This window comes from Lepidochelys kempii, chromosome 1 (assembly GCF_965140285.1).
Source record: "Lepidochelys kempii isolate rLepKem1 chromosome 1, rLepKem1.hap1, whole genome shotgun sequence".
Lineage (NCBI taxonomy): Eukaryota > Metazoa > Chordata > Testudines > Cheloniidae > Lepidochelys > Lepidochelys kempii.
The window spans coordinates 167,697,254-167,710,074 of NC_136380.1; the positions used below are offsets into that span (position 1 = coordinate 167,697,254).

Sequence of the window (12,821 nt, forward strand, 5' to 3'; positions counted from 1 at the left end):
CAACAGTTTGCATAGGAATTGTTAAATACATAGGTCCCCTTGTTTCCAGTTTTTATTTTATTTTTTCCCAGTAATTTATCAGTGTTTATTACCATCACAACAAAAACAGGTGAAAATAAGCGCAAAAAATTATTAATTTTTCTGGGTAAATATCGAGGTTTATTTTGGTGGATGGAAATACAGGGGGACAGTATGCAGTAGATTAATGCGCTAATTCCATTCATCAGTGTGGTTTGCTGAAGAACTAAAACAGAACTCAAAACACAATGCCACCTCTGAGTTAAAGAAAACAATACATCTCTAATCCCCAAATAAAACTTCTCATTTGAATAACCGGCTTACTGTTATAGACTTAACTATTAGCCTATATTTATATTTAATAACTGGGCGACACCATTTGCAGCACACACCCTCAACTTCATCCTTTTTTCCTATTTTGTTTCTTTTTAAACTTTCGAATACTTTCTTGTGTTCTGAAACATATTCTGATACAGATTTCTGTTTTCTTTCCATTTTAGTGTGTCAAATCTTTAAACATCATCTGCTAACAGCTTGAAATGTGTACGCGGTCAGCATGAGATTCATCAGTACGTTCAGATGCACACACACTTTGGCGCTTGCATGCATGCCTGTTTGTTTATTATGTACATCTTCTAGACTAATACATAGCCTTACTTCAACAGGCAGCTTTTCATATACACACAGATTAATGTATTATCATAATACATAGTATCTCATGTAATGTATTTTCTGAATAAAACTAGTTATTTTTTATATATTTGAATGATACAAACCTAAGGCAAAAATTGGAAAAAACTCAATACTTTTTGTAAAATCCAGAAATTTTTCAGTAAAAATTGGTTTAAACTGAAATTGAAGGGGCTTAGAAATATATAATTTAATTAAATTTAATTAATTTAAAATATATAATTTAATTAATAAATAATTTAGTTAATCAATAAATTCCATTCTACCTGAAGAGTCATACCACACCAAAATGTACGCATCATTAAGAGTGAAAAGCAAATAAAGTAAATTAGGATTCCATGCGTCTATGTTCTTAACTCATCCCATTGATTCCAGATATTGTAGTGCAGAGATACAAATGGTGGGTGTCTCACAGTATTCAAGTAATTTCCTTGTATACAGTACCCAAAGGTCACAAAGGCACAGCAAGGAACTAGGAATACGATGGCAAACTAAAAAAAAAAAGTGAAATGCAAAACTGAAAACGGATAAGATTTCATTGCTAGGATGAAAGCTCACGCAAAGCTAGTTGTGTCTATAGAAGATGGTAGAGTAGATACATACAGCATAAGTTATAAAGCAGTTTTTTAAATTGCTTTTTCCACCCTCCCAAATGAAATCCTTATGCACTCACTCTGCCTGCTTCACCAAACGTAACCAAGAATGAGACAATATATACACCAGAAATCAAAACCAAGGTTTTTCTAGATATGAATCCATTCCAAGATCTATTTAGTCCAGTTAAAATATTCCCTTCTGCATACTAGAGGACCAAAAAGCCTATTACGCATACGCAGAAAAGGATAGTCTCCACCCAATGACTAAACTACACGTAAAATGATTTCAAACCTCTCCCCACTTATATGTTTAAAGTCAGCAGTGAGCTGCCAGCACTGCTTCTATCACAATGTTTAAGTTTGGTCCCTTCAGTTCGTGTTAGTTTGTTTAAACAATTCAGGTGCCTTCAAATCAAAATTTTAAATAAGCACTTTTTATCTAACTGATTTTTTAATTTGCTACTGACAAGCTACTCCTTTAAAGAACTCAAAATAAAGTAAGTTCTTATTTCCATTTTTTAAATTATTTTTAAGCATGAAATCCAGATTTTGAAATATTTTAGATGCATACAATACAGGAAATTGCACATCGTATTTCAAAGTTTTCAGGAAAGGACAGTTTCATTTCTTTTAAAATTGCTGTAGTTAATGAAATGCTTCCTCGTCAAGTCTAAATAATGGCATATAAGAAACAAAAGGGAAAAAAAGTACAGCACCACAAATGCTCATGGAAAAAAAAAAAACTGTCAAAACACAATACACAGATAAAGCATAGTTTAGAGAAGTAAAGACAAAGATCAAAAGGATGGCTATCTTATTGTGGTTTTTTTAACTGAGAAATTAGGGTGCTTCCCTCAGCACAGGCTTTAAATGTCCGTCTAATAAATCATCTATTCTTCTCTAATGTTGGGGCTCACACACACGATTAGAGACCATATAGCTGTACTACCATGTCCTCATGTCCGCACATGCACCTGCAGACCCACCATATTCTCTCTCATATGCTAGACCCAAAGATGGCAGTTTTCAGAAGAGATGTTAGGATTATATCTTGGTTTAGTAGCCAAGGATATTTAAGAATTGCCCTTCCCTGAAAAGGGATCATCTGGGGAGCATAACCAGCTCCACAGTAGACTTTTAAAAGGTAGTGAGTTAGCAGGCACTAGTGCACATATGAGTTGCTAGGTTTAGTCTTCTTCAGGGAAAACAAAGCAAACCTTTTTTTAATTTTGATATTTATGGTGTATCTGTCTCTTAAGAGAAATACATAGGGTTATTAAGTTTTTCTACTTCGTGACAGTCTTAGACGTGTCCCCCGCAACAATCCATAAATGAGCAAGCAAAGCACAAACAGCAGCCAAACAGAATGGTCAGCGCTGACAGTTTATTTCATTATTTCAAAAGTGAACTTTTAAAGTCCAAATCACATTGCCCCTTCAAAGAATAAAAAGCTAGCAGCTTATTTTAAAACTAATACTTGAGTAAGAAACACTAGAAATTAGGCAGCTGATAACTTGTAAGAGAACCTCAAATATCAACATATTACTGTAAAATTAACACATAGCCAATTAAAATAATTTACACCAGATTAAGTGGCCAAATGCACCAGATAAGAAGAAACAGAATATGCAGGTATTCCCTTGCGACACTTTTACAGTTAGGTCAGCAAAAAATTTCCCTATGAGATAAACATGCCCTTCCCCTCCGCCCAAATAAAAAAAAACAGATGCAGTGTGACAACTCACTACTAAATTAATATGAAACTTCCATCATGTCCGAGTTATAAAATGAAACACTGTCTTCAGTGCTATAACAGTATCAAAGGCCCTTAGGCCACAAATTTTACATAACTTTAAAGCTGTACATTTTTTGGGAAATATGGTCCTGTGTACATACTTTATTTCACCTCCCCAACATATTTTGATATTCCACTACAAGTATCAAAAATATTTTTGGTTCCTTTAAGTGCAATTCTACTCTGAAAAGTGAGAAAATATTAATCTGAGGTCCATGTTTTCTTTCATGGATTTCCAGATCAAAATATTTAGCTTGCAAGTAAAAATATTTTCCGTCTTAACCACCAGCCTTACAAGATTATCTCACGTTCTCAAAGTCCAGCTTGGTTGTTTCTTTCTTGTTTGTCACCACCAGCATAAAGATTCTGCAGAGTAAATTAGATCTCAGTGACTTCTGTGCAATCCCAATGCTTTCAGTGGATCTGTACAAGTGTAACTTGAACTGAGTAAATCTCTCTATAAGGATACACAAGAATGCACACTATTTTAACAGTGTTGGCACTGCACTGTCAACATAAGTAAAAAGCAACACACAATAATTTCTCTTTCTAAGGTAAATAGATATTGCCAAATACATACAATGGAAGGATCTGAGTAAGAAGGTGGATTAAAAAAAAAACAAAACCACAACAACAACAACAGCCACCTCTAGTCATTTTTCAGGGTAGAAAAATCCTATGATCTGTAGAAGAATTGTGTGTTTCTGGTATTCTTATTAAAACAAATAATTCATCAGTTTAAAATTTTACGCAAGATGTAAATTTTATGGTGGGGGGAAATACATCCATCTGAACCTGACAAGAAGGTGCAGAGAAACTACTTTACCATATTCATTATAGGGAAAGATAACTAGTAAATGAGTATAAAGCAAGTCAGTTTCAAAGCAAGCCTCAAACAAATACAAGAGTCCAGAAATATTCTGTATGAGGTATTTTAAAGGATCTCTGTCAGTCTCTTCATAGCAAAAATACCCTTTCTACATCAAGTCTTCCTAGCAGAGCATCTCAAGAAATCAGAACTTGAGACACCGTGATTCAGTTCTCATGAATCAGAGAATTATACTGGATTAGAAAAGGTGGTGTTGTAGTGATATGATCAAACTCATTCTGATCATCTTTTTTTTTTTAAAAAAAAAAACCTGAGCCTTGTGTACTCTACAACGGCTCAATTTAGTATTAAATCAATTTCTCAGTAAAGAGTTGTGCCTCAGAAAAAACTTTCTAGCTCTTATGGCAGCAAAGAAAGCCCTGAAATTGTTAGCATGTACTGATCTGGTGCAATACTAGAGTCTACAGACAACCTGAAACACAACAGGCAAGAGGTCTGAATGATACATGTTATTATGTAAGTTTCTAACCTAAAAAAAGACAGTTCAAATGTCACTGCTGTTCACTATTTCACTGCTGGACATTTTAATAGAAACATCCAACAAGTGTGCTTACCCCACAATCCTTAACTGCCTCCCACACCTCCAAACTGCCCTCTATTCAACTGCCAGCACCTCCAGCTTCTCCATTTGTGTTGTCCATATAAAAAAAGCTTTGACACAAACACCAGAAGTATAGAGAAATCATAAGATCAATTTCATATACTACCATAATAGACATGAGAGACTATGGGTTCCTTTATTTAATTTACTTAAATATTAAAAAGCTACTTTTTATAGTTTAAATGAAGCAGCTGCAGAATTTCCCATGTACTGCACCAGTCTTTCAGAACACTGGAATCTTGCCATAGAATTTAGGTCTAGGTTGCCAAGTAGTCTGAGACCTTAGCTCAGTGGTTCTCAAACTTTTGTACTGGCAACACCTTTCACATAGCAAGCCTCTGAGTGCGATCCCCCCCTTATAAATTAAAAACACTTATATATTTAACACCATTATAAATGCTGGAGGCAAAGCAGGGTTTGGGGTGAAGGCTGACACACCCTCCCCCATAATAACCTTATGACACCGTATGGGGTCCCAACCCCCAGTTTGAGAACCCCTGCCTTAGGTAATACCAACTCCAACAGACTATTTTGTCTTTACTAGTATAGGATTAGTATGATACCTCTAGACATTTCATCAACTTTCCCAGCTCTAACCAGGACACTTACTATCTTCACAGGAACTAGCAGGGAAAGCACATGCAAGCTTCCTTCACCAATGTATGGAGATGGCTCAACTTGCCAGAACAATGTTTTCTTGGCACCAAGAGCAGCTTCTTGTTTAACCAAATGGTAAATAAACACACTTCTGAGGTCCCCAAATGGAGGAAGATCTGATCCACCATTCTCAGACTCAGGTATCAGTTACAGGTGTGTTTTCCACCAGTCAGCTAACTCTGTATGCATGTTTTCCTTTACTTCTAAATCTGGGGCCAACAGACATTTCCCCCTTAAGACAAGCTCCATCCTCCCACCTGCAGAACTTTGCAACACAGCAAGCATGAGACTTTTATTTCACAATTTGTGTAGAACATGGTGACAATTCTCCATTTCAATTAGTACCACATTTGGGATATTAATCTTTTGTGATAAGCAAGTCTCACCTTCTGAACATTATGTGCAGTTAACCTCTTCAGGAACTCTGCATGAACTGCATAACTAAGACAGAATGACTCTCTAGTAACTGCAATCTGATCTGATTTAGAGGTCTTGAAGCAGTTTAAGTTGTCCACTGTGCCACAAAGACAGTGAAGCTGTCATTTATCACTTGGATAGACAGAGTGTGGGACTTGAAGCCATTAGCAGCTGCTAATACAGACAAAGGTGGTCTGCATCACTGTGCATGTAATGTGTGTGCCTTAATAAAAAGTTTTAAGTTCTTAAATAGTTAGAGGACAATGTGGTCATCAGATAGGGCACTAGATCAGGAGACAAGAAATCTGGGTTCCCATTTTTGACTCGGACATTGAGCTGCTATTCAACCTTAAGAAAGTCACTGTACCTCCCTCAATTTCCTCATCCGCAAAAGAGGAATGATACTTAGACTTTTATTTTTTTTTTAAAAAGAAGCTTTGAAATCTATAGATGAAAAGAACTAAAGGTATTTACTACTATTCAGAGAACCAGTGTGGCCACTTGGCAGTTCAGCAAGACGTTAGCAGTAGATTTTAAACAACAGTTTATATCTATGCCCCTTCCCCCAACTCTCTCTCCTTTTATGGATACAGAGTTATGTTTCAGATGAATGCTTGCAGTAGTTAAGAGTTGCTGATTCATTATGTTATGCTGACAAGGCATGAACAAGCATTCTATCTGTTTTTGTTCATCTTTACTTTGCAAACATTTTTAAAGGAACCAGGATGATTTTTAAACAAAGAAATTAAGATAGTATTAATTTTATTTCCCAACATAAAGCAAAAGAAGCAGTTACCTCACTCATAAATTAAGAACAAAAGTGTATTCTTTAAGTCACTAGTCAAAACATCTGGCACAATACTAACATTATACTTTCAATATAATTAAGAGCTTATTAGGTCATCTAGTATGTCCCTATGCCGACCCATGATTCTTATCACAGTATTATTTTGAGCTTTGCTGAATCCAAATTAAATAGTCAGGGGCCAGCAAAACCATTTTTTTTTTGTCTTAAAAAAATCCATGAGATTTTGAAAACAGACTTACAATTGTTTTGGTTTGCCTTCTGTTTTGTTTTGGTTTTTTAAAACTTTTAGGGTTCACCTTGTCCAGGTTTTCTTGGCAGTTATGTGAGCTAAGAGTAAGTGGTAAGACTCTGGAAGCTGGAGCTTTAAGAAAAAACACTAAAATCAGGTAAGTTTTCAGCAATGAATAATGCAGTTCACATATTATTTCCCCTACACTAGAGCTACACTAAAGTAGAATATTCTAAAGCTAGAAACTGTTTCCATGACTCAACCTAATTCTTCCTTATCTTAGAGCATGTTTGATTCATTACCCAACATTCACTGTTTGGGTCAGAGTCAGTAATAGCCTTATTAAACTTTTCTGGGTAGTAGTTTCAATTTTAAACATTTTTAAGGTTGGGCATGGGATTTAGAAGTCCCCACTCCTACCTTCCATCCACCACAAATTCTCACCCCAATAGCATTCAAAAGAAATTCTTGTGAAAAACAGTGCAATTATAGAGATACCTATTGTGGGCATAGCCCACATTTCAAGAAGAACATAAAGCACTGCAACAGTTTGACTTTCTAAAAGAGAATTGGAATGGACCACAATAAGTCAATTTAGTGTAAGAGTGAAATTGTTGTAACATGACTTATGTTAAATCCATGAAGCAGGTCACATGGTCATACGGTTGGGTCTTCTAAACCTCTACCCATCTTCAGACACCATTACTTTACACTCAAAGTGTCGTCTCACATTTGAGACAAGTTCCAAGATAAAAATTCACATTTATGAACACTCCCAGGGTTAGAGAAAAGAAATATTCTTAAATAGTGAACCAGAAAATGTGTGTAAAAATTTAAGAGAGTTTACTGTCAGCTCCTGCTTTATTTAAAAGGTAAAATCCTTCACCTTTCCCCTCATGACCTAGAAGCTTTGCAAACTCATTCCCTCCTAAAAATGTGAATTGTTTCATATATTTTAGATTTAAATCATTTCATTTCTTAATTCAAGAATTTCTTAATTCTTTAACATTTTTTAAGTATGGAAAATGACATACAATGGCTTTAAACACAGCCCTAAGGATTTTGTTAGTTGATTAGTACTGGGGAAGCTGCTTGAGTACATACACAGGTGAATAAAACGCATTTAATAAAACAGAACTAACTGTGCAGAACTCTTATATATTACTTACTAATCTGAGACAGAGCCAAGAATCATCCTGAAGGATTTAACAGAAGCAGTTACATTCGAGAAACAATTTTAAAATATTTGATCAAAAAATCTAACCGTGCCCAGTTGAAAAAGCTTTTCAAATAAACATTTGCAAAACTGAAATAAGTTTTCAGAAAGTAGACGGAATAAAAAGTTTAAAAGTAAAATTTTGAAGATTTCACCTCAGTGAGGACAAAGGTATAAATAAATTTGACTAGAATGTGCAGGACATAGGGAAGGGAAGATAGCCTTGTGGTTAGGCACAGGACAGCTACTCTGAAGACTTGGCTTCAATTTGCAGCTTAGCCACCCAGACTCCATGTGCGACCTCAGGCAAGTCAGTCTCTCTGTACCTCAGTCTCCACATAGAAAATATGGATGAAACTTTCCTACCTCATATGAGGGCTGTGTGGAAAAGAGTCATTAATGTTTGAAAAGCTCTCAGATATTGTGACCTATGTACCTAACACAGGTAAATACACATATATATGGATATACCATCCAAGATCTGCTCATAAAGAAACGACCCCATGGAAAAGGAAAACAGGTCTGGTTTTCAATTGTGTTGTCTTAACATGACTGAAAAGATGTCAATACTCAACAAGATGCCAACTAATATACGAAGACATGTTAGCAGGCCACGTGATAGCCTAAGCTTCCCCTAGGGTATATGTCTTCATAGAGATTATTCAAGTTATCTGTGCTCAAGTTACTCATGGCAAGTTGGGTGTGTATTCCCTAGCAAAAGGGGTAATGTTAACTCATGTCAGCTAACATGCAGTAACTAACACAAGGTAAGGAATACTTGTGGCACCTTAGAGACTAACCAATTTATTTGAGCATAAGCTTTCGTGAGCTACAGCTCACTTCATCGGATACAACTGTAGCTCACCAAAGCTTATGCTCAAATAAATTGGTTAGTCTCTAAGGTGCCACAAGTACTCCCTTTTCTTTTTGCGGATACAGACTAACATGGCTGCTACTCTGAAACCTAACACAAGGTAAAATCCTAGTGAAAACAAAGCAATTTGTCATAGTCACACAAGTTAGCTGGTTGAAGTAAACCCTAGGTTCTCCCACGGAACCGTGGCCTGCTAACTCACATGAAAACTAAAAACTACTTTGTGTCACCTAACATGCATTCAGAACAAGCCTTTTCCTAATGAAGATGAGGCCTTAGCCTAGATGGAGTGAGTGGTCACAATGTAAAACAATATTAAAGTTGTATCCACAGTGGCAGCGCACTCATTTGTGTGGGGCACTAGATTTCTGGGGGCACATCCCATGGTTCTTAGTGCTGTCGTAAATTGGGCCACTATCAATTTTTTCTTGTCGGTGTTTTCTGGGCACAGGGTGGGAGATGAGGAAGGCACTGGAGGACTACCAGCACTTCAGTGGTGTTAACACACTCTGTACGGTGGATGCAAACTAACAGCTGACAAGTTGCCATCATTCAAGTTTTAGCCTATTCTCCCCTCCTCAGCCAATCAACTCAAGTTAAACACACCAGAGCACCTGAGTTAAGGGTAATCATGTGTGGCCAAAACTTGCAGTAACTGGCAGCAAATACAGGCCCAAAACCAACGAGGAGTCCTTGTGGCACCTTAGAGACTAACACATTTATTTGGGCATAAGCTTTCGTGAGCTAAAACCCACTTCATCAGATGCATGGAGTGGAACATACAGTAGAGAGGTATAAATACACAGGGGGGTGAGTGCTAATGAGCCAATTCAATTAAGGTGGAAGTGGACTATTCTCAACAGTTGACAAGAAGGGGTGGAAATCACTTTTGTAGTGCTAATGAGGCTAATGTAAACAAGGTGGCCCAACAGCTACAGATTAAAAAAACCAAGCAATGAAACTAAAATTCTCGTAAACAACTAAGAGGCCTGTCCACACACACTCCTAGCTAGCATGCCCCACACATTGGGACAGGTTGGTGCAGGGTGTACCAAAAAGTGTGTGTGGGGGGGGGTGGGCTTATGTGAACATAAATTTCCCAAATTTACATAACAGGAAAGAAGAATTCTACCTATTTGATCTATATTTCTCAGATTATAATTTCACTAATTTTGGAATAAGATTACTTGGGACTCGATCCTATCATGCATGTATGAAAATACCCCTTTCACACCCACAATGGTGGTGTCATGTTAGACTGGGTAATAAAATGTGAGGACAGTTTTTACATTGGGTGATTCCAACAGCAGCAAATGATAAGGGCAACAATCTACCACATGCTGACCCCAATAGCCACAAGCAACTTCTGATACTTTATACTAAAACCAAATTGACATAGCCTAAAAACCCCCTTATGAAACACCTGAAACTGTTTAGCATCAGACAATGTATTACCTAGGTCCCCAATCTTGCAAACACTCAAATACATGACTAGTCCCAATGAATTCAGTAAAATTACTTACATACACAACGGTTTGCAGGATTGGAGCCTAGAAATTTAAACACACACAGTTTAAAACAACATTAAGATTGACAAACCCACAAAAGCATGAAAATTTATATTGAAATTCCCTTAGAACACTTAATTCATACCCATGTTTGTTTTTGACTACAGCAATGATTTTGAACAGACAACTACAGCATTACTTCAGAGTTCAGGGGAGCAAAATCACTTAGGGTATGCGTACGCTGCAAAGAAATCCATTGTACTGAGTTGCAGCGCCTGGGTGAGTTGACTCCAGCTGCTGGGGCTCACCTTGCAGGGCTAAAAGTAGCATTTTTCAAATAATCTGGATGTAAACGAGATATGTTTTTTTTTCTTTTCAATGATTTGTGAAGCTGACCAAGATGAGAAAAGTACCTACTGTTCCTGTTCTAAATCCCAGCTTAATTAAATGTGGTAATTTGCCACAATGTTGAGATGCAAACCTAAGCTTTCCCTAAGTTTGGGGATGTTTGGACTCAGGGTTCCACAGAGTTTCATTAAAATTCAGTGGGATTTGGGCACCTACCTCCTTTAGTCTCCTTTTGAAAATTTCAGTGTTTAAATACTATCATGTGGTTTGGCAAAGGCAGGAACAGAAGCAAAGAAGAAGTAAGCAGAAAAGTTAGCCTGACTTCACAAATGAGGCTTATACAATTAAAAAAGCCTAAAGTGGAATCACATGAAATAACATAAGCTCCTTCAAGAAAGGAACAGAGTAATATCACAAGTAGTCAGAGGTAGCAACTAATACAGTACTAGATGGAACTTGAGGAAGGGAATAGCTGAGTAGCAGTTCAAACTGAATTTCCTTATGCAAATAAAATATACTAGTATATACTGATAAAATCTGCAGCAGCAGCAAAAATGTTATACATGAAAGTTATCATCCTGGCTTATGCTTACCCAGCTATGTCTTCAGTTCAGAAGGGATATAACTATAGGGTCACTGGTATTTCCTAGTTTTATAATGGCAGGTGTTAACGTTCCGTATTAATTTGAAATTACTACAATATTATGGTGTGAAAAATGCCAATACATGTCCTCTAAATGCTAATTTAACAGTGAAATTGGTGATGATTCCTCCATAATTCTAGTTTTCAATTTTATTTTACATTGCCCTTCATATCATAGGCATCTCACAGTACAGATAAAATGTAGATCTCCCCAGGAAAGTCTAAAATGAATCCTCCCGGGCCACTACAATTGATGACAGATACTGTAGTGTTCAGATTTAGGATTTGTATAAGATATTTTACCATCAAAACCAAATAGTTGATCCCAAATTAGCAACATTGAGGGGCTCCTTCGTTTTAAAGAGGACGGACATTCCCAAGCGTTTGGGGGCGTATGATGTGCCTGGAGCACACAGGCGTGCGGACACGCAGAAGGGAGAAGATGAATAATTAGATGCCAGATGCTGCGAGAGAGCAAGCAGCGTGCTGACCGCGCCAAAGCCAGCGGCTGGGATCTGCCCGAGTTCAGCGGGAAAGCCTGAAGACACGGTGCCGTGGGGGCGGGGAAGAGGGGGCGGCTTCTATTTACCTTTCCCGGGACGGGCCCCGACGGCTGCGCAGAGCAGCCCATTCCGCCCAGCTAACAAGCAACAGCTCGGCCCCAAACGGTTCCACCGCCCCCCCCCCGCCTTACCTGCCCGGGGCAACCCCTGTTCGGGGCAGCCACGGGCAGAGCAGGCCAGCGCTGGGGCGGCTGTCCCGGCGCCCGGCCCGCAGCTCTGCCTGGGTGCCAGGGGAAGACACGGTCCCTCCCACCTCCGCTCTGCCCGCCCAGCTCCCCTCCAGCCCCAGCGAGCAGGGGCGCGGATTCTGCCCGCGGGCAGGCAGGGGAAGCCGGCTGGGGCCGCCCCCAGCGGATCTCAAAGCGCTGCGCAGGGCGGCGTGACCTGGGGTCCCCGAGCCACAGCGCGCGCTCCCGCCTGCCCCGCCCCGCGCGCACGGGGGTCACCCGCCCCGCACCCAGCGAGTGACCGCCGCCCCCACCCGCCTCCGCGCGCGCGCGTGGGGCACCGGCGCTCACTGCCCCTGCGCGAGCCCAGCAGCAGCACCAACCTCCTCCGCGGCCACCCCCGGGCGCGCCGCAGCTGGCTCGCCGCAGCACCCCCCACCCTGCTCTTCTGCCGCCCGACGCCGGTCTCCGCAAGGCCCGTCACCCTCGGCCGGCCGGACAGGGGCTTCCTCCTGAGTGCCTGACTAGGCTGCCCCAACCCGCGGCGATAAGAATCAGGTGACTCGCAACAACATTCTCCAGCCTTCCTCCTCCACCCCCCCATTCGCCGCCCGCTGATTGGACGCAGCGGGCCCGGTTGACGCTCTGACGCCTACGTCGGCTCCAGCGCGCTTGCGCGTCGAGAACAACACCTTCGCCTTCCTTCTGCGCTGGGGCGGCTGGGCCTCCGGGAGGCGCGAGCGTGGCCGTTGGGCTTTGGAACGTTCGGCTTCCCGCCCCCCGGACCGGGGCATGGTGGGGG

The 12,821-nt window shown here is 39.8% G+C and overlaps 1 protein-coding gene across 23 annotated transcripts in view; it reads right to left on the reverse strand.

The window, feature by feature from the left end:
* Nucleotides 1-12,598, reverse strand: part of BACH1 (BTB domain and CNC homolog 1) — a 54,944-nt gene extending 42,346 nt beyond the window's left edge. For 3 of the 23 annotated variants that reach the window (XR_012161173.2, XR_012161172.2, XM_073362820.2), the window contains exons 1-2: nucleotides 6,711-8,731; nucleotides 3,395-3,556 (exon numbers count right to left, since the gene is read on the reverse strand). The gene's annotated coding sequence lies outside the window, so the exon portion shown is untranslated. Of the gene's footprint in view, nucleotides 1-974; nucleotides 3,557-6,710; nucleotides 8,732-10,313; nucleotides 11,848-11,878; nucleotides 12,298-12,402 lie in introns of those variants that run through there. The other 20 variants (XM_073362700.2, XM_073362653.2, XM_073362685.2 and 17 more) reach the window with 20 other exon arrangements.
* Between the last annotated feature and the right edge of the window lie 223 nt (nucleotides 12,599-12,821).